Source organism: Carassius auratus, chromosome 18, assembly GCF_003368295.1.
Source record: "Carassius auratus strain Wakin chromosome 18, ASM336829v1, whole genome shotgun sequence".
Classification (NCBI taxonomy): Eukaryota; Metazoa; Chordata; class Actinopteri; order Cypriniformes; family Cyprinidae; genus Carassius; species Carassius auratus.
The window spans coordinates 8643436-8667313 of record NC_039260.1 but is presented as its reverse complement, the minus strand read 5'-3'; positions in this window follow the sequence as shown (position 1 = coordinate 8667313).

Genomic DNA, 23878 nt, shown 5'->3' with positions numbered 1-23878 from the left:
TCAAGCGTCAAATAAGTACCATAAAATATGCTTTCAAAAATAAAACTTTCTATATAAGACTATATAAAACAAACTCTGTTATATTTTCACTGTTAACAGCGTTTATTTTTTTTATTTTTTTTGAAAAGAAGAAAAGATCTCAAGTTAATACAAGTAGAAGTAACATAGGTAAATGTTTCATAAGATTCTATTTATATAACATTGACTGTCCCCTCCCAAAATCAGATATGTACCTGAAGACACCTTGAACAGGGTGTGAAGACAAGGGTGCGAAAAAACGGATGGTGAAGCTCACACTCTCGTATGAAAGAATGAGACTGGATGTGTGAGTGTGTGTTCACTCGGCAGGTGTAAAAGTGTGTTTGTACTGATGGAATGGAAGTGGGCGAATGTGTTTAAACAGTGCGATATTGTGTGTCTATTAAAAAGACAAAAGAATTTGACTACTTTTTTCTAAGCTTTACATACCAGAATGCTTTATCATTTGTGGCAGGAAATAGAACAGTATGTTATATAACAGTACGCTGTAGGGTGTATATAGGACACAATATTTTAAACTTTTCCAAATAGAAATTTCTCAAGGGACCTCTTGCATTTTGGATTTGTTGTATTTCTTGGCCGTTTAGGGTCAAGAGAAACATGGCAGGAAATAATGGCAGGGTGTAAGTTGAGAGACAATGTAGCAAATCTGAATACAAATAGCCCTCCATACACAGCAATATAGTTTGGTGTCAGCATGTTGCTATGCAAACAACCCGATTCTCAAAGCAGCCTGAAATATCAACAAAAATATACTGCACATATATTGCACATTAGTATATTGCATTTTTAATTAAGACTGAACAATTTTTATCTATGCTTGTTGGTTTTAAGTGAACTGGATTTACAATCTGCACTTCTCTCGACCTAGCCTTCTGTCATTTTTTTTTTTGATTACCAATCAAACTGTCTCCTTGTGACTCTCATGCTGAAAGCAGCTGGAGTTACCAGAAATTAAATTAACTAAAATATTTACTACTTAATTTATGATTGGTTACCAACCAGCTGCTGGTTAAAGCATAATGACCATACTATATTTTACAATATATTCTGCATGTCTCCCTCTTATTTTCTCATAACCAATTTCACCAGCAACATGACCCTAATTTTCCACAATCAATATCCCAACCACATAAATGAAAAACACATGTCATAGGCGTCTCAGGGACTATAATCACTATTCTCTGTATTGACAGCCTATAGGAGACATATAACACTGGTCATTTCCCACTAGACTGCGGTGTTCCAGAGGTATTAGTTTTCGTTTTTTTTTAAAGGAGGAGAAAATCTGCGCATAGGGTTGAGAAGCCATTTGGACTGGTGCTTCAATAATGGATACTTCAGTTCAGGACTTCATGACTTTTTAAAAAGGCTGGGCAAATACTCACAATGTTGCTTGTCTTACATCTTTTCACTCTGCACCTTGCTGTCTGAAACCACACATTAAATTGAAACGTTTAAACAGACGGACTAGAAAAATAGCTGAATCGAGCTCAATCTGTCCTAGTATACCAGTTCCTATATATGGGGCAATTCTATTAGCCAGGTAACCTTTCAAATGACAGGCATTCTGTGCACTATTTTGTAACATATAAAGACAAATCTGAACCTGAGTACCGAGGTGCAGACAGAGAGATGGAGTATGACAGGGCAAATTCTGATTTAGAAAGATGTAAAATGTCTGGAAAAACAGTTACATAAATATAAAGATATATTTTAAAGACAAGGCTCTGAATTAGAAACACACTATTAAAACATCAAACAAGACCAGTCTAAACAGTTTGGGCAGACCAGGAAACCATCCAGTGGATGGATTAAGCAGTTTGTTTCAACAAGTCAGGAGACCGTTCTGGGATATGCAATATATTGCAGTACTGTGGAGCCAGAGCTTAGTTCAGAGCTGATTCACATGTCTTTATTAAAGCAGTCTGCCACTTGTTTGAAAGGAAGAAAAGAGAAAGTGTTGCGAATGCGTGTAGGATCCCATTCCTGAAGGCTGATGCGGAGGCTACAAGGCTGCGGCGGTGTGTGGCGCAGTGGTCACACACAAACACAGAGATGCAAACATGCACTCAGACATACAAAGACACAAACACACACACACACACACAAAAGAGACACACAAGCACTTCTGGGAGCATGCCGGTGTATTTGCCAATGGGTCTTTTCATCGAGCTCAAGACCTTCTGCAAACAGAAGAGACAGCCCAAGGCCAGTGTGAAGAGAGAAATGTACTGCTTTTTACATGTGCTTATTCTCTCAATCCCTCCCTCTTTTGCCATGTTTTTGATAAGAGAAGGTCATTGAGGAGGACGGACAAATATGTTTCTGTAGCTGAAAATTTATGTTAGGAAATGATTGTGCCATTCTCTCCTCGGGATTCAGAAATGGTGGGGATTTGGGTCTCTCAAAGTAAACACAAAGGACTCAGCTATTCATGTAGGTAATGAATAAATTAAGTTTGTTGTTAGTAGGGCATTTCTGCAATTATGGGCACTTTTGGGTCATTGGACCCATCTTGAAATGTTATTTACAGTCTTCACAGAGATTTTTACTTTAAATACGTTACAAAAAAATAAAAAAAATAGCTACAAAATTATTCTGTGTGGTGGAAGTCACAAATGTCGGACAATCACTCTTTGTTAATAGTCACTTGCATTAATTAAACTTTTATGATGGACTTTCATATTTCAGGATTTAAAGACTGGGCCTGGTATAGGGGTAAAACAAAATCTATACATAAAGGCATTTGAGAAGCATAGGGAATATAAATCATGAAAGTATGTAAAAAGCATCTGAGCTCAAACTGTAGAGTATGGAGCTAGCAAGGTTATGGGTGTATAAGTGAGAATTGATAAAATGTATACTTATATTCAATTGAGCTAAAATCATCAGCCAAATTACATAAATGTAAAATGATTCCAAGTAAGTTTTCATAAAACATGATAGGAGAAAATTGTTAGCCTGAATGCAATGTAAGTCGCTTTGGATAAAAGCGTCTGCTAAATGCATAAATTTAATTAAAATGTAATATAACAACAACAAAAATAAAATTAAAATAAAATAATAATAATAATAAAAAAATCTAAAAATCTATGTATAAAAAAATGAGGCAGGCAAAAAAACAACCTGAAGACATAAATGTGCCTGAAGTTGAAGAAACATCCATTAGCAAAAAGAAAGTCAGAAAGCTAAAACTGCTTGTAAATCTCCCATTGCATCTTGTGTTTTTAAAACTTGAAATGTGGTTTATCTGGTTGTTGCTATGGACAACAGTGGACCACAAGGTCAGGGGGTTTTCTTACGGTGTATTTCTTTCTTTGCTACATTCATTTGTTTTGTATGCTGCTGATTTTCTGGTGCCGTGACCCGGCAAAACAAACTGGATATAAGCAAAATCTGACTTATTTAAGACAGAACCAAAGACAAGATATTTCCTTTACACATCATGTTGATTTAATGTTACCTCTCATTTTACACTCACATTTACTTGCCTTGAAAAGTAGAGCAACATGCATTCTCTCAGCGTGACCGCCAGACAAAAATCACAGGCAGGTCATGGTGTGTTTCAGTAAGTAATGGATTGATCTGTTAGGGATGTTTTGGAGTGATGCTGAAGAAAAGGGGGGGCCAGTGTGGCTGTGATCATCCAGCTTAGAAGAGCGTCCCCACATGCTGCACCACATCATCTATCCCTCCTTCTCCTTTATCTCACCACATCACAGACCTCTTTCCTCCCTTGCTCGTGGAGAGTGTGTTCTGGAGTCTCCCTCTTCAATCTCCCCACTCAGCGTGAGCCCACCACAACCACGGACACATGACAGCGTCTCCTCCACCCTCTGGAGTCGGGATTGAGTGCTGCCTCCAGATCCTGCTTGTCTGTTATCGTTCCTGCTTTGAAAAGATCCACCACAGAAAAGCAAATGATAAAGACAAAAGAACTATATCAGAGGAAGACGCAGGAGAGAGAGAAAGCAAGAGTGGAAGTTTGGTATAAATGAAGCAGATATGGGCTATTTTGAAAATGTTAAGAGAAATCATTTTTTGTATTGAAGAAATAATTCACTCAAAAAAACAGCAACGAGAGTGAATAAATGATAATAGATCTTTTTTATGGTCAGTGATGTTTTTATTATTTTAGATAGTTGCAGAAAACATGAGCAGTGCAGCAGATATGATGCAAACTGACCCTCTTTTGCTCTTATATACTCCTGATTTAAACCCTTGTGCAATAATACATTAAGTACGTGAGATGTTTATGCATGTCCACAGTACATATGCCCTAGCCAAGTAAATCCCTCCCAACCAGCCCTGCCAATCACATGCCAGGATTTATGCATATTTTTACAAGGCAAAACATGCTGCAGCCATCATTTTCCCACCCACAAGTGACACGTCTCCTCCTAAAATGCACTAGATCCAATCCTCATTTTTGAGCTGCATAGTTAACATCTGACTGACATGGCCTGCTGTACAGGAAGCTTTGCAAGAATATTTAACAACAAAAAAAGCCCCACAGTGATCCATTTACGACATGAAAGCGGAAATTAAAATTCCGCCTCTTTTCAAAAAGCCAAGTCGACAAGCTGACCTTGAATATAGACGGCGCAACTGAAAGACAAAAACACTGCCGATCTTTCACAGACTGGAAAAAATGGCTGGGCAGCCAGAGGTGACCTGCCCTGACTGTGAAAACGGAAGTGAGAGTGAAGTGTTGAATGTTCTGGCAAGCAGTGACCTCTGGCTAACACTTTCACACAGTATTCTGCGAAACATTCCGACTTATGTAGTTAGTCTATGGAAGTTCTAACAGATTTATGCATATTCTATGATGATGACAGGAGCAAGAAAGACACTTTCAAGGCCATAAAGATGATATTTCATACACCCACATTCCATTTATTCTTCAGCTCCACCCTTTAAACTCTTCCTGCTTCTGTTCAATCATCACTCTACTTGTGTCAGGTCCATCATCCCGCATTTCTCAGAAGGAGGTATAGATGTGTGTTGCCCCAGCTGATGTTAATTATCGCTGGCCACCGAGGCGTGCTCACCACAGCATGTTTCAAATGGCCACTTGTCTGAGACACACAGCGGCATGTGTAATGAGTGCTGGATGAATTAAGAAACAGGGCCAAGGACAACGGCAGCAAAGAGGGGTGAGCCACCCCCTGACCCTGAGGATTAACATCGGACTGTCACTCAGGAGAAAAGGATTGAGGACAAGAGAGAAAATCAGAAAGGACATAAATATGAGGTGCTGCGACTCAAAACATCATCTCAATCAACCGAGCTTCACAGTTTGAGATGAAGCTTAATTCATATTTGATCACATCAAGTGGTAGTTGTTTTGGTGGACTGACTCTCTATTAAAGCCCAACCAGCACATACTGTATTGGTAAGGTGTCTGAGTGGCCACTTATTTTTAGGAATATAGTGTAGGTCAAACAAAACGTTTTCTGAACGGTTTTCTGTGATGTGGTTGTTCTGTATGCCAGAAGAGAGTGGAGCTGTGGGCATCTGTCTGTCTGTCATCTCTCCTATCACTTCACTCTGACAGCGGAGTGTGAAAGCTCACTGTCAGTCACACATGCACATCAGGCATTCTAAATGGCAAGAAACTGAAAGAGAGAGCGAGAATGTAGAAAGAAAGAGACAAAAAAGAGAAGAACAGTAAGCTATGGTTATAATAGATAACAATATTAATATCATCATCTAAAAAGTATGAACTTTTTTTTTACAGTTAAAGTGCATTGTTATTGCTATTATTGTTTTTCAATAAATCATAATTTATGATTAGATTTTTATTTATTGAAAATAATAGTGTTTTTTTTTTGTGTGGAAAACTTGCTAAATTTTTTCAGGATTCTTTTTTAAATATAAAGTTCAAAAGGTAATTTATTAGAAAAAGAAATATTACATTGTAACATTGTGTCTTTACTGTCACCCACTGATCAAATTAATGCATCCTTGCTGAATAATTTAGATTTTTTAAATATTACTTATCTCAAACTTTTGAAGAGTGCATGACTGTTTCCAGAAAAAAAATATTTGTGTACTTATTTTTCACTGTATCCCTGTTTACTGTATTTTTATCAAACAAAGGAAACCTACACTCATTAAAAAAACATAATTATTCCAATCTTTTTACCAGTAGTGCAGATAATATACATCTATCAAATTATAGTAATAAAAACACATCCAAACATCAAAAGAACTAGTTCAGTCACAAGTGGATCTGAAAAAAAGTAGATAAATTAAATAGCAATATATATATATATATATATATATATATATATATATATATATATATATATATATATATATATATATATTTAAAGTGAATAAAGTGAAAATAGAAAGGACCAATACAATTGATGAAGCACAACTTTCCTGGTGAAGATTACAGTTCTTTTAGGCGCTACAGTATGTGGAATTTTACTTATGTACAAAATTTAGTGGCAAACTTCTTAGTAAGCACACCCGTAGGTTTAGAAAGAAGGAACGAGGAGGATTAGAAATTGCATTGCATAAATAATAAGTCACATTCAACCTGTACTTCTTCCAACACAGCCAGCTGTGTGTGTGTGTGTGTGTCTGGTGTGAAAAACAAGGGGCTCCATACTGCGCTGCTTCCAACAGCATCTGCCTCTCCTTTATCCAAACTTCAGCAGCCACACCTCAGTATGAAAGTATGTGTGTGCGTGTGTGTGTGTGTGTGTGTGTGTGTGTGTGTGCGGATGTGATGACAGCTGCTCTGCACAGTGTGTGTACTGCTAAACTCTCTTCCACCCCTGCTGACTGTCCATGCTGTGCAGGTACAGCAGCTCTCTCCTCTGTGTGTCCTGCTGCCTCATTAGGGCGAAGCGACACACACACACACACACACACACACACACACACACACACAAACACACACACACACACACACACAACACACACACAAAAATAATCCATTTGTCCAGCAAATGAGGCTCTCATGTCTTCAGTCCATATGAGATCGTAAACAGGTAGAAACAATTTAGTTAGCACTGTCCAATCACTGACCAGATTGTCTGTAAGATTCTGTCAAACAACACTTAAGCTGCAGCAATGTTCGCAGTGTTTGAGATTGACAACCAAACTGACATCTTTTTAAATTCATGAATGTGAATTTGAACCACAACCTACAGGAAACTCAATTGGAATTTAAAAGAGAATCTGTCTATCCACATGTCTATCTATTGGTCTATCCATCCATCCATCATTACTTTTTTCTTTATTTCTGTGATTTTCACTTAGTTTGATTCAAATTATTTGAATGAAATCCTGTATTATGTATCCCGTATTCTGCTTCAGCTCAAATCCGATTTTTTTTATCTCTCTGTTTCTCTCTCGCTCACTTCATGAATATTTAGTGCTTTTCACTCAAACAAGACAATCATTAATTTCAAAGAACGCCCTTCATTCAATCAGCTCAGCTGGAAAGGGCACTGCCTGAGTGAAAACAAACAACAATAACATATAACTGCTCCGCAGATATCATCGGCACCACTAGATAAAGTAAATCATTTGTATCAACAAGGAATCCCTTGAACATTTAGAATCAAAATCAGAAAGTGTAGAGAGATCGGGTGATAAATAGCATAGGTAACTGAAGAGATCTTTATTGCATCCCACAAAGTCTTTGTCCTCTTGTCTTATCCAGCAGTGAACCAGACGGCCAAAAGAGGTAGAAACGCTGGCAGGAAATGATGAGTGACCTCTCGCTGCTAAAGAGCCGATGGCAATTATCATTCATCATATCATAACATATCCTAAACAGTAATTAGTTCCGGGTCCTCTAATCAGATTGAACAAACTGCCTTCCAAAGGTGCTAATAAAATTTTGATCTCATATTGATCTGAAAAATGGGAGGGACAAATCTAACAGTTGTCTCATTAATATTAATTAAGTGGCCAGCAGTTTTACCTTACTTGCAGAAAGGCAGATAATGTTAAGTAGGCTGTATTTTTCTGTCTTGCTTGTGTGATATTTCTAAGACACACTAGAGGAGAAAGACAACGGAGAGACAAAAAAAGAGGAATGATGAATGTTATTGAACAGAGATTTATATTTTTGCAAATTATATTAGTGTAAAGTATATGAATGTGCTGATGTTTGTAAAGATAGAGGTTAACTCGAGCAGGACTAATGGAGTCTAATTTCATTTGCATGGTTGAAAATGAATCAGCATGCTATACACTCACACAGCCTTAGTGTAAATGGAGACTAAGAAATTTGGGTTTATCCACACATTTGTCATCTCAACATTCTTATATGCACACACACACACACATATTTATACATGCATTTATAAAAAGAGAGAGGAAGAGATAGAGGAGTAAACTGGATTAGGCTCAAGAATAGTGTGCTCAGATTTGCAGTCAATTATGAGGGATTTAGACCATGCTATGTGAAATCATTCTGGTGGCTTGCTCCTAATATTACATCCAGAGAACGGGTAAGCTCCAGTCTTTCAGTGCCAAGCCCCTCTGGTAATCAGGGTTGAACTCCCTCAGCAAAGGGAGCTGGGCTGTGGAAGCCCTTTTATGAGACAATCTAGTCCTTGAGCCCAACTCTAATCGATTAATTCATTACATTCTTAGATCCAAAAATGTTTAGCCGCTATGTTTATGCCAGTACTGCACCAAATTCTGTTCCAATGGTTCAGTTAAGACTCAGAATAATGACTGATTATGTATATTTAAGGTTGTGGGTCACTGATTGAACCTTTGATGATGGGGTGGATGACTGGCTGCTTATATGGTTGAAAGTTCAGAGAGCATTAAAGTTCTATAATTGGGCTGTCATTATGAGCTTATATTTTAATATAGGAGCTCATCTTGAGTTCTCTTATCAGTCTAAGTGAGACAACGTGCACACACAAATATACTGGAACAAGGCTGATGATTATCTACTGCATTGACAAGGAATCAACACAGACCAGAACCAGGTCAAGATCAAAGACCTTTTTAAGTTTTTGAGATTCTTCAGTCAAAAGAGAGCAGTCTGTATTTCATAAAACCGAATGACTGAGAAATGGCCAAAAGGCATGCACACAAATCTTCATAGTTAAATTCTACACTAAAATGTGCTCCTTGACTCTGTCAATGGGCAGACAAACAAATAGTCTGACACCAAACACTTGTCACTGGTTAAATCTACAATTAATAGTTTACCTAATAATGTAAATTCTCTCATATACTCACCATGCTGTTCCAAAATAATAAATAAATGAATGAATAATGAAGAACTGATGCTGATGTTGGTTATCATGGCCATCTCCATTAATGTCTATGTAAACGATGTTGTGCATCCTGACTTTGTAACAAGCAACACTTAAATCTGAAATATTTATTTATATTATGTTTTTACCATTTGTTTGGAAGGCTCTTACAAGCGTGAAATGGCACGATTCAGCTGCCTTCGACATCAAAGCTCAAGATAATTGGCACGGGACTGAAGGCATCATGATGTCATCATGATTTCCTGTGGCTCCTGAGTGATCAGTTACACTGCATTCACAGCTCTGGACTCAATAAATTCAGAGTTAATTCCATTAGCAAAGATAGAGAAGTCGTGTACTTTCAGAGAGTCTTGCACCAGCTGGAAAACTGCCACCGAGATGTCTAGGAATGCTAATGGGTAACGTTCTCCAGTTATTGCAGACTCCCTTGACTCAAACAAATAAAGCAATGTTAATGAATGTAATAAAATCACAAATTTTACAGTTTTCTAGGAAATCAAGCTACAAATGGCTTACTTAGAGTTGTCTATACACATTTAACTGAACAAGGAAAAGGTATTTTACTATAATAAAAAAAACCTAAATAAAAATACACGTCACCTTTAATGAAGTCCATTGACTAACTGTACAAAACATTGAGCAGAAAAACTCATGAAAAGTGCCATTAAGTATGCCATTTCATAGTCGGGAGAGTCTGGGACTATGAGATCCAAACGAGGCTCTAGATATGACAATAAGCCTGCACACACACTCATGCAAACAAAGACAGGTGGGGATTGCTTACAGGATAGAAAGTTTTAATGAAATGACCACTCAGAGACATTTTACCCGATGACAAAAAATGCTTCTATAATTTGCTGTCAGGCTGTCAAGAGACCAGCAGAAAATAGCAAATGATCTTAGTGGTCCAGCTTCTTGTTTAAAAGAAGAAAGACACAGAGAGAAAGAGAGGATGTAAGCAAGCATAGAAAGCAAGAGAGTGGGAAATACAGAGTTAGAGAGAGAGAGAGACAGGGAAGACAGTATAGAGGAGATAGAGGAGGAGGTCATTAAGCGTCTCTCCGGTTGCTTTGTTTGCAGTTTATACTGCACTTTATTTCTACCATAAACAATCGCATGAGCCCAGCGCATCTTGAGCACCTCTATATATTACCCACAATGCCCTGTGGGGCGGGAGAGTGTGGCACCTAGGGAGACAGGGGAAAGAACATTATGCATATTCTATTATTCTTTGTCTGCGTCTCATGACACCACTGATCCAGTACCTTATTCCAGTAGCTTCCTCCAGTCCTACCAGCAACTCCATGATGCATTCCTCCTAACTGCTGCAGCTGCACACTTCACCATATACCAGCACTGTGAACAAAGAAGAGAGAAGCTCATTAATAAACATTTAGGAGTCATCATTTTTAATAACATTTGAGTTTTTTTCCCAGAGGTTCGATTATAAAGTTATGATGTACAAAAATAGTCATTTTAACAAAAAGTTTTCAATTTCTGGTAGATTAGGGGTGGAACGGTACACAGAAGTCATGGTTTGGTACGTACCTCGGTTCGGGGTTCAAGGTTCGATACAATTTTGGTACAACATGGGGGAAAAAAAGCTGGGTTCGGGCAACATCCCGAGCTCGGAGCCCTCCACCCGGACAGCACGCCAAATACGCATAAACTTACGGTATTAATATACGTAGATGTGAACTCGTGAAGTTATGTTCTTGAAACATATTTGATTTAGTTCACAGATAAACAAGGGAAAAAACAATGTGACATGTAACATAGCCTAGTTTCAGTCCATTTTGTCACAGGCTTAAAAGGATACTCCACCCCAAAATAAAATTTTTGTAATTAATCACTTACCCCCATGTCATTCCAAATGCGTAAATGCTTCGTTCGCCTTCAGAACATGATTAAAGATATTTTGGATGCAACCTGGGAAGCTTGTGACTGTCCCATTCGCTGCCAAGTAAAATACACTGTCAAAGTCCAGAAAGACACCGTCAGAATTGTCCATCTGCCATCCGCGGTTCAATGTGAAATTTACAAAGTGACGAGTATACCTTTTGTACATCATTTTAACTTTATTCAACAATTTGTCTCCTCTAGGCCGTTCAGCTCATATTCTCCAAAATGGCGCTACAGTTATATTTTACCAATTAATTTAGGCCTGTTAAATTTTTATTTTTACTAGGCCTATTATTATTATTAAGAAGTTACTTTTGTTATTAAATTTAAATAACAATTAATTAGCCCCACAATAATTACCAAATAACTGCGTGCTAGCCTGCGAGGATAACAAAAGATTAGGTGGTTTACTTCTCAATTAAAAAAATAAATAAAAATCTTCTGCATCTGAAACACAAAAGAAAATATTTTTAAGAATATTTTAACGTTTTTGTTCATACATTTAAGATCAATGAGGGGCCAAAACACCAATGACCCTACCTGCATGAAAAAGAAATAAAAAAACACATAAAAAAACAACAACAATAACTGACAATTTAAAAAAAAGAAGATTTTTTTTATGTGTCTAGCAGAATAAAATCATAGAGGTTTTAAGGTGAATAATATATATATATATATATATATATATATATATATATATAATTTTTGGGTGGTCTATCTCTTCAAACATTTTTACAAGTGAAATGAGTAAAAGTCTCAAACTCAAGGTTTGCTGTGGCGTTTAATACAATACAATTTAATCTTTTCAAATCTGAAGTAACCTTCTAAAGGCTAGCACATCCATGCACCAATTTACTCGTATTAATGTGTATATTTGCTTTATGGTGAGCATGTTAAGATAGACAGGAGGTGAATTTTGCTGAGGAAGCAGTGGATTGCTTCAGGCGTGGTCGTTGAGCTATGCTTGCGGGTGATGGCTGTTTCAGTAAACACTCTGCGGGGCCAGTGTTTGATCATCTGTGTAGTCAGTGTGGTCTAATTGTTTTTCAAAGCATGCTAATTGCTTCTCATCCAGTCTCTTTAAATGTCAGCGCTCCCTGTAGTTACAATGTGATTCACCGGCCCTTGAAAATGGAAACAAGGCTGAATGATTCAAAATGGAGAGGAAGGGACAGTGAAAACGGGTAGAGGACTGAATGGCGGAGACTGAGTTTCTGTTTGGAATGGCTCCACCAACTTTACCCACCAGTGTGACCTTACTGGTCAGCAGGACTGATTCTGAACACCCTGCCCCTCAGGGCTCTGGGAAGGTCGTTACACCATATCAGCCATGGGCCAGAAGAAGCATTTATCTGTAAATAGACAGACAGTGCCTCCAACACACCCGCGCTAGGTCAAGCACTAAACAACCAGTGTTTCTGAGTGTTTGAGATGATTTGCCTGTGTACTAACGCGTGAGATTTAGAACCTGAGGCTGACTGTGAACTAAATCATATTATAAAGCCCTGATGACATTTTAATTACCGCAATTTAGCACAGAACATGGAAATATTGTCATAGAAATCAGGCGAGTACATCACTGTTCAGGAAAACAATGAAAAGTCGAACACCATCCTGAATGCTAAAAAACTCCTCTTCTGCCCACATTAAGTCACTTAATGTCACACGCTGCTTGATCCAAACCAGAGTTTGCCATATACTTTTGGGTCTGAAGTGCAGTACATCAACATAAGTACAACTGGTTGAACTGGCAGCAGCTGTGTACCACTGTAGCTGGGTAACAACTCAGGATGAGAAGATGCCAGCTTCACTGTTTTATTTATGTTTCTGTCACATTGGATTTAGCACTAAAACTTCACATGCACAGAACCGCACTTGTGTTTGTCTGTCCCAGATGCAGTGTAAGAGAGCCAAATAATGCAAAAATCACCAAAGGCAATTTACGCAGAGACAAGAAGCTATGAGAAATGCACTGCACTATGCATAAAAGCAAACAGCAGTAACTATGATAACACTGCAACGGAGAAAAAAAGTTTAAGTTTGACTGAAGTCACAAAGAGGTCTGCAGAAAACAGAGAGAGAGAGAGAGAAAGAGAGAGAGTGTGAGAGAGAGAGCTACGTTTTGCCTTTATATAATAGTATAGTGAATAAGTGATTAATTTTTCTATTAATATTAATGGTTTACTTATCTGCACATCTGAATTTGAAAAACTGCTTTCATAGCAAACCACACAAACTCCACTGTGATGTAAAATGAGCTTGGGCCCATACCAAGAGCAAGCACCCTACATCAGAATAATATAATACTGAAACCGGGACATGTAGTTGTATGTTCAGCAATAAATATGGTCAGATTTCTCCCTAGTCATAACACCCCAGGTCTGTCTGAGTCTGTTCGAGACAAGGAACCTGTTGCAATTCCAGCCTACAGGGTGACAGCGGGTGCTCACACAAGGAGACAGGATCTCTAACTGATTTTTCCCACTGTTCTCACTAGGCCTCAGGCTCAGGCTTTCCTTTTCCCGCTCCTCCGCTCTCCTCTGAACACCAAAGGCATATGTGACTGGTTCTAACCTCATGCTGTGCTGGACAGAACCCTTGAGAAGGAAGCAGGTGGTCTGGCATGTATACATGTGTTTGTGTGTTAGTAGTTTGAATTTCCCATTGCTCTGCTGGCTCATGTTGCCTATGTAATGATTCCTCAGCTTCTGCAACGAGACCTGAGGGATGTGTTCTGTAGCTTTTAAACACACAGCAAACACTACAGAAATAGCCTGATACCTCTACACAGGACTTAGTTTCTCTGAAGACTAATCAACACCCGTTTGAGAAAACGGTTTTAGCCAGGTATTGCTATTTTTATGAGCAATATCAAGCTGGGGGTCCATGAAACATCTGGATGTGACTATAGTGGTCTTAATAAAATATCTCAAAATCCCTAACTGTGCACATCTTCATTGCAGTCTTAAGTTTTCAAAACACAGCTAAATGATTGCGTGCAGGATGGTAAAGCAAACAATCGGAGAGAGCAGTGAAACACGACAATATGCCTTTGTCAAATCAGTCCAGGTGTTCGTTCGACTGACCTGTAAATGTCCTGTCATCATTATCCTGCAATACATATCTACTATACAGACAGCTGGCTAAACCTCAAAGTGAGGCTTCTAGGCAATTTTGTCCTTTTTCTCTCTCTGGTCTGTCAGAGTGTGTAAGGACCAGGCTGGAAAGCCTTCCGGGAGACTGAGGTAATTATCCATTCTCTCCTGTCTGCCTGATATGTACAGACCATTCTCCAACTGCTCGCTAATGAAGCGTCCAATCAAATGCAGTCGACACTGCAGAGCAGCACCATTTAAAACCACAGATCTAGACAACGGGCCGTTTTGACACACTCGCCATGACAACGACGATAAGTACTGTTTTTTGGGGTGGGGCCAATTACTTTATTCATTTAAGCTAGTGCCAAAAGCACAGTACGTGTTCTACAATATCTTAGTTCTTCTCTTAATACTTACATAACAACTTGTGGTGAGCCTCGTCTAAGAAGTTTCGCCATCTCCTTTGAAAGTCAATTTCAAGGGTTCTTCATACAGTGCCACAAAATCATTGGGATTTTCTATAACTGTACGCATAATCATTCGAAATTTAATAACAGAGAGGGTAAAACAAAAACTCTTATGATTTTGAAATTTGAAGCTACAGCGTGTGGGATCGGCAGTCATATCCTAGCTGGTAAACAGAGCCATTAGCGCTAATGATAGAGTGTGTTTGAATACAATGTGCATTAGGATGAAGTGTGGGCTTCATCCAAACAGATTCTGGGAGTCCATCGCGAGTCGCTCACACAAGCTACGGCCCATGCTAACTATTATTAGTAGTATACATCTCCAGCCAAATTGAGACTAAATAAGCTGACTGAACTAACTTAATGTCCCAAGCTCATTGCTACACATCAGGGGGGGAAAGGTTCATGAGCAGAGATGTAAACAGCACTAAGAGAACAAACTCAAGAGCTGCTGCTTTTGTTTTTTATGTAGGAGACATACAAACCAGGTGTTTTGAGAGCTGCGAACCAAATCAACAAGTCTGCATGCTTTTCAGCATCTGGTTTCATCGGAGTCAACAGCTCAGACAGGGTGAAACCACAATACACTGTCCGTATTAGCATATTACATCAGCTGGTCTATATTCGTTATATGGTTTTTTATATAATTTAAAATATTGTCTCATATTGACTATACAAAAAAGGGATCCCATGTTGTTTTGGACCACACTGACTTTTATAGAATGGGTAACAATAGTCAAAACATTCTTCTTTGTATTATTCAGAAGAAATGCATATGTTTGTTTATCTACAACTAAAGTGGTTCTCAAGTGGCATCATCAAGTGACCATTGTTTAACACAATGGGCACAACAATATGCAAAATTAGTAACACTGCATAGACAGGGCAGGAATAGAATTACATTTTTATTTGCATTTATTCTTCTTTCTTACTGTTTACAACCCTTTCACAAAAGACCTGCAACCCATTTTTGAGTTGTGACACAAACCACAGTACCATACAACCTGCTAACAAACAAAACTGGCAACGTCCACTTGGATACAATAGAAGGTATGGACTGACGCAAGCGACAATCCAAAAAACATGTAAAACAAAACCTTCCAGGAAACCAATCACAATTCCAAACAAGACCTCCAGTGCTGAGAGCTACTGTCTTTTGCCACCCAGTGAAATCAACATTTATAAGAGTGGTAATGAGCATTTTCCTTCCCGCGTGACAGCGCTAATTATATTAGCATGAGCTATGAAATATGAGCTAGCTGACACGCAGTTCCCTCAGAGGATGATGAAGGAGCAGGCCGATTTTTTAATAAACACGGTGCTGGCGAAATATCATCTCCTAACTGCCTTTGTATCGAGCTGCATGCACTTCCTCTGCCAAGATCCACCACTGACTCCCTAGGAATTTATGTACAAATAACTACTTTTTAATAGCCCTGTAATATGATTTCCTGCCAAAGAAATATTCAAATAGCTCTCAAAACCAGTACAGTATATTATCAGCCCCAAGCTAAACTGGATGTGGAAGGGTGGAAAAAAAAGAGACAGATTATTTTTCACTCTGTAATTATTATACCACTGTCATCTGTGGGAGAGAAAGAAAGACAGGGCAATACTGCACCATGTTTCACCAGGGAGCAAACGGCATTGTTTTTTAAGAATCAGGTACAAAACATAAACAGTAATTGTCGCATTTAATTACCGTAGACATTTACTTTGCCTCATCGCATTTATCACACATTTTCCTCATTGGATTACAAAATAATGTCTCTTTCATTAAGGGTGATTGGAAATAAAAGCGAGGCTGTTTTTGTGTATGTGCATATTATAAATTGCTTCTTAAATGCAAATGGGTGTGTGAAGCACACATGAGGTTATTATATTTTCCATGTTTGTGACCCCGACATTCTTTTATGTGGCCTTAATGAAGCAACCACAGGCTTCTGAGACCACCGTGACATTCGTTTGAGAGTCACTGAAAGAATTTCACTACTTCTCATGTGACCATTATGGTACCATGGACTACAGAAGTGAATTAATTGCCTTGGCACTGTGGCTCACTTTCCATTGTTGAGCTTTCCATTAAGACAAGGGAGCGGTTGCAAAATCCCACTGTGGATTGCATATGTGTGTGCCAGCAAAAGTCTGAATGTTTGGGTAGAATGCATTGCTGAAACGCAGAAAACAAGAGAAAAATGAACTGAATGTGTGGAGAACAATATAATTAAAAAGATCTCTGTTTGATTCAGGGGCAGACAACAAAGTGGAACAAATGTTTAATGTTTTTTGAAAGAAATGCTCAACAAGGCTGCATTTATTTGATTAATAATTGAGTAAAAACAGTAATATATACTTTTTATCACATATACATATATACATATATATATATATATATATATATATATATGTATATATTTATAATTGTAAAATATTAAATATGTATATATTTATAATTGTAAAAAAAAAAATGGCCATATAGGGCATTAGTAATCCAGACACCAACACTCCAGTTCAAGTGCTTAACACAGTATATGTGTGTGAAATTGTACGGTAATGCTTTTAGGAGATGAGACTCTTCACAGCAGCCCTCCAGGAACCCAAAGAGAGCCGGATAACCCAGCGGCCTCGCTCAGGCCATGCAAGCCAATCAGACCTGTGGGCTCAAATCTCCCCATACACCCCCTCCGCTCAAATGGAAAAGAGTCCCTAGCTGTTCTGTTAAGCATCTGTGTGTATGTGACAATTTGAAAGTATGTGTGAGTAAAATTAAACCAGTGTGATTCATAAAGTGTGATTCAAATGCCTTTGTTTTCGACAAATAAATAAATAAATGTGCATGCTTTATTAGGCACAAAACATGAACATGTGTGCACTCTTATGGCCAACTGATGTCCTTGGCACCTCTCTGAGCGTGTGTGTAGCGCATCAGTAGTGACTTTGACAAGCTGATAATGGGGCTCTTTTTGGGGGCTGGTGCTGTGTGGTGCCCCTCTGCACACTGTGCTTATCTGGCTCTCTTGGGAAGTGGACAGAGAGAGAAAGGGAGAGAAAAAAAGAGATTCTCAACTGAAGCTTGCACCCTTATCGCTCTGACAGCCGCCGTTTACATGAGAGCGGAGTGCCAGTCAGATCATTTACAGGAACAGATTAATACTGCCCAATGTGTCTCTCTCTCTCTTTCTCTCTCACACACACATACACACACGCACACACACACACACTACAGAGGTTTGTCTGTGACCGCATGCACATTTCATCTTTTCTTCCTATCTTTTCTCACTGTAGGCTGCCTCGAACTAGCCTTTGTGCACTGCAGTGTGTGTGCGCTGTGAAATAGATGCAGTCTATATGGAGACTCACTCAGAATTAGTGATGGGAAATAAGAGAGCACATTAATTCAAGTGTCTCACTGAGGACTTGTACCTTCCAACTTTACTAACTTCTGAGAGAAAGTATCTATTGTTTACTGCAGCAAATGCAACGATATGTAGATAGAATGAGATGGATGTATGATTGAACGTTACAGTTACCAAGTTAGTTTAAAGTTCCCGCACTTTTTTTAGATCAATGAATTTGTATAACTCTTCCTAGACAATTTAAAAAAATGTTTTAGACACTGCACTCACAGAATGTTAAGCCGATTAAGTTTTAGAGCTGAGGAATTAAATTTAAACATAGCCTATTTCATTAATTTTATAATTATATATATATATATATATATATATATATATATATATATAATTATTAGTATGTGCTGTCTCAGGTGTTGCATTTGTTGCATTTCTCAACAGCTTCAGAATAGATGTCCAATCAAAATATATCAGCCATCAGCTTTAATATTCATATTTGTGAAGAAATGTAACAGATATATTTTATACATGAAAGACTTTATATTAAATGAAATAAAAAATAAATAAAATTATATAATTTAAATAAATAATGAACAACCAGAACTACTCACAAAATTTACTAGATTGATTTTCATGCTAAATAATTAATCAACACGTTAAAAAAAACACTTAATATATATGTAAAAATCAATATTCTTGATGCAACATTTTTTATTTTCCACACAGAGCTATGCAGCAGAGTTTGTGCTTTTGACTGACCAGCTAATCTGCAGCAGCAAATAAGTGCTAAAAGACACCAAAGCAGATGTGATTTGCTCTCTGTGATGCTCAGTGAGATTTTTTAGATTTCCTCTTTCGCTTTCTCTATCCCTCCCTATTGCTAAGGCCTCCAAACACCCCTCATCCACCTTCTCCCTCTCTGACTCGCTCTAATGAATCATCCAGAACTTTTCCTTCAAAGAAAGATGATAAAGCCCCTCTGGCACAAACACATATTGCATGCATTCATCACCACACAGATTTAAGGTATGTCAGCTTGCACCAACAGCCAAAGCAATCGCACACACACACACACATATATATATACACACACAAGGTTTAATATATCTACAATTTAAGAGGAGCCCATGGTGCTCAGTCTCAGCAGATCGGTTTCGGTCTTAAGTTGCTGCTGTACGTTTGCCCACACGCGCCGTGTCCACTCCTGGTCGTCTCGGGGCCATGACGCTGCTGTCAGATAAAGGCACAGCTCTATTCTGCTGTAGACAGATGAGGCGGCGAGTAGACAGGTAGGCAGTCAGCAAGCGTGGAAAGGGCAGACGGAGAGCTGAATACTCATCCAGGGATTCACACACGACAGCTGACTGGTATTCAAGATCTCACGCACTGTACAGAGCAGGGCAAAACTCACAAACATTAGTGCTCCCGCTTTTTCTGGATGCAAACACACACACTCTGACTAAAGCTTTCCTTTATCAGCCTCAAAGTGTCTTTGCACCCTGAAGAGGAAGTAGCACTTTCCTTTAATTGCATTCTGTCACATATTTTAAAGAATAGCTGTTTGGAAGGGTGAAAATACATCAATGTCTGTATATTTAAAGAATTAAGAGAAAAGTAGAGGAGAAATAAAAAACAAAGTGTGGCAAATGGTCATTCAGACTTAATGAAGAATACTTCTCATTTCCTAGTGAGTTGCTTAGTGAGGGAGCATTTAAGGGATTATAGGTGTGTTTCAGAAATAAAATTTCCCTTTATTTACTCATCCTTATGTCTTTCCAAACCTCTCTCTCTCTCTCTCTCACACACACACACCACACAAATGTTAATTGACACATTATTTACAGCAACAGCTGCAGTCTACGGATGAGTTTTTTATGTTTTCCATTATTAAAATAGCACTTGCCCTGTGTTTTGAGTACCAAGTAGCTTTCTAAATCATATAGCTTGATAGTTTTTTCATAAAGTATTCCTTGTATATGAATAGAATATTTCTGTTAAATGTGTGTTTTGTCTGAATCTATGCTGCAGAGGTACTGAACTACAATATAAAGAACAATAACAATGTGTCATTATAAGACGATCTACAGAATAATTATACATGTAATGCATGCACTTCATTAAAAATAATCAGCCCCATATAATTAACCCTGATAATTAAAGTGGTGTGAATGTGTGATCTATGGTTATAATTAACTGTTCTGAGCATGTTAACTATTTTTTACCAATACCTTATTTGCCCAAAATCCTGAGCTAAGCCTTAAAGGGGTCATCAGATGCTACATGCACTTTTACAAGTTCTTTGAACTGAAATGTGTGTTGGCAGTGTGTGTACACAACCACCCTATAAATGATAAAAATCCACCCAGGGTTTTTTTTTTTTTAATATACTAAAATCTTTACCCCTTTCTCAAATCGAGCCAATCTCAGAAGCCTGTATGTGTGACATCACAAAAACAGGCCCCTCCCACAATAGTTTGACTGACAGTAGTGTTTCACCTTAGTGTCTTACCTTCACCTACAGAAGAATTGAGTATAAGGTTTTTTATGATTTCTTGCAAATTGGCTTTCTTAATAATTTCACAATGAATTCACTAAAGTAAACCGTCTCTCAGACAGCAGCTTGGAAGAGAGGGGCGGGGTCAGCAGAGCTCATTAACATTTGAAGGAAAATGCTTAAAAAAACTACTTGCTCCGAAAAGTGTTGTTTTTGACAGAGTAAAAACGTGTTTTTTTTACACAACTATTGAGAAATTTGTTACAGACTTTTCATTAAGACCCTAAAGAATCATAGCCTGACTATGTCAGACTTAGTACTTCTGCTCAATTACAGTTCGCTTCTGTACTCAGTCTGCGACAGCGAACCGTCTCCCAGTTTTCCTCCGGGTCCAAAACAGCCAGCCAATCAACTAACAGAGGGCGGGGTAAGAGCCGTGATGTAGATGCTAAGTGCTGAATTTAAGATCGTAGTTTAGGTCAGGGAAATCGAAAACGACAGTGGACATGGACAGCTCTAAAGTTTGTGTAACTACACATGGGCAATATCCCACTGAAGAGTATGTGTAAGTACAAATGTGTAACAGGACTAACGGCACTTTTTGATAAAGTTACACTTTATATTAGATTTATCATGTAATTACTCTGATGTTACACAGCAGTGGCCAGTAAGTTAGGATTTACATGTAATTGTGTTCGGTGTTCAGAATGTTACACTTTCTTTAACAGTTCCTGAGTAGTTACCATGTAAGTACACTAGTATTACAGTGGTGCACCAACTCTTAAGTCAAGATCCCATTTCCACCCCTAAACCTACTCATATCCACCCCCTGGATCAAATGGTTCTAATTACACTTATACATGTTGTTATAAAATTTAGTTATATAATACCTTTTACACGAGTACTTAGTGAAGTGAAAAAAAGTGTTGTTACCAATGTCCTGTTACACATTTGTACTTACACAAACCATCCTGATGGTTGTTACATGTGTGTAGTTACAGAAATATTACAGCTGTAGATACTATGTACTAATGTGTACTTACACTGTGGTTACATACTACATACACATTTAGCTACTATGTAAGTACACAGGGAAACTAGCTTTATGTCTGAAAGGATTTTGACTGATGGTATCAACAAGATGCTGTTTTGTCTTCTGAAAATGAAATTGTTTTCATAATACAGTTACATTTTTGGTCTGTTGCTATGCTATGGTCCTTATCTCTTGCCATTTTTCAATGTTTTACTGTATGTATTTATTTTGTTACTATGTGTTGGATTTAACATTGACAGACATTTTGTCATATTGCCTCTGATTGGCTAGATCTACAATGAAAAATCATGTTTGTACACCATAAGTGCATTGTATCATGTAAAATGTTATATTTATTAAGGTGTTACATTCAATGTTAATTGATTAATCAATGAAATAATATATAAGTGACTGCTTACCTAATTTCTATGAAAATTCTGGTCATTCCCCTGCATCCACTTTCTATATCTAATCCCTTTCATATATAAAAAATTAAGTTTATATAATATTAAGAGTGCCTCCACTGGGACAGAAAGCCTGTCCCTGTTATCTGTTTACACACATATGAAAAGAACATCTGAAACATCTTCACATAAACAGACACACAAAACAAACCACTCTAAAGGACAAATGTTCAGAATAAATACTAAGAGCAGCAGTTCAGGGCTCTGGTCAAAACCTTTTTCTATCTGCAGAGCAATACATTGTGCACACAGGCTGGTCAAAACAGCAGCTAGACAACAGAGGTCTGGCCAAATCAATACTAATGAATTCTGGGGTTGAAATTCCAGACAGATTTCATTGAGGCCTGGACTTCATAAACAATACATTTTCATTAAGACCTGCAATGAAAACTTAAAAACAACAACCAGGGACGCTGGATGGAAAACTACTTATAAACATCTGATACTACAGTTATTTTGTTATGTGCTGTGTATTGTATTAGTCATACACTGACCAAAAAATGCTCTTATTTGGTCTTACAAACATTAAACTGATTGTAACAGTGGCAGGGATGTATGCAGTGTAGCAGCTCATGTTGTTATGTCAACCTCACCTATCAACATCTTACTTTGTGCAAAGGGAAATTAGTTTACCATTGACCGATTTCTAAATACTGATCTGTGTGCAGTGGTGTGGTACAGTAACGTAATTAGTATATGGAAAATGTCACTGAAAGACAAAAAGAGTGCAGCAGTGCTAAAAGACAAAGAGAGAACGTGATGAATGAAGGTGGGTTGAAGTAGCAACCTTGAAATTACAGAGGAGTCCACATTGAAAAGATGAGATTAAAAATTTCTTTTAAACCTAGAAAATATACAGAGATAAAAAAAACTACTTTTCAACAAGTTAAAAGTTATTGCACAAAAATATATAAAATAAATATTTAAGATTTTGCACTTCTAATTGATCTCCTTCAAACAAAAGGTTATCAGTCAGTTAAAACAAACCTGTAGTGATCATTCGTTGTGATCAAAGGATTTCTTTAAATGGCTTGCTACAAGATGCTCCTTGGATCATTCTGAAATCATGCTCAATTACATCAGGTTTTTCACAAACTTGTGGAGCTCAAGAGCAAGTGCAATTCTTTTTTTAACAAAAAATGTACTAAAAATATCATTTGTGATAGGAAAAATTATACTGAATTAAAAAAAAAAAACTATAAAAAAAGAAAATCCCATTGTACAAAAAATATGTTCTAAGATTATTTTGCCTACATTGACATTACATGTCTAGACATATGAAGCGATTTAAATTTGTCCTTTTCGTTGGAGTATTACAAGCTCTTTGCATTTGTTCTGTGCATACAGAAGATATGTAAAGTTGCAAAGACTGAAGTCTCAAATCCAAAGAGATATTCTTTATAAAAGTTAAGAGTCAACCATGCCTTCTAAAATGGTTCATTCTAACACGCTCCCACAATTCTACGTCATGATGTGAGATGTGATTCGCATAACGCCGCCAAAATGTTCAGGCAAAGAAAAAAGACGTATCTTTTATTCTCTCTGTAGTATTGTTGTTGCCGCCTGCGCCATGTTGTGGAGATGCTGTGTGTTTCATTGTGAAAGCAAAACTACTTTGTTTTACATTCCTAAAGAGGAATATATCTGCTTCGTCACGCCTAGAACAGCGCCAATGTCAAGCCGGCTCTAGCCCACTGTGTGTGACACAGTGTTTCACTGTGGAAGCAAAACTACATTGTTTGGCCTTCCAAAAGAGGACACG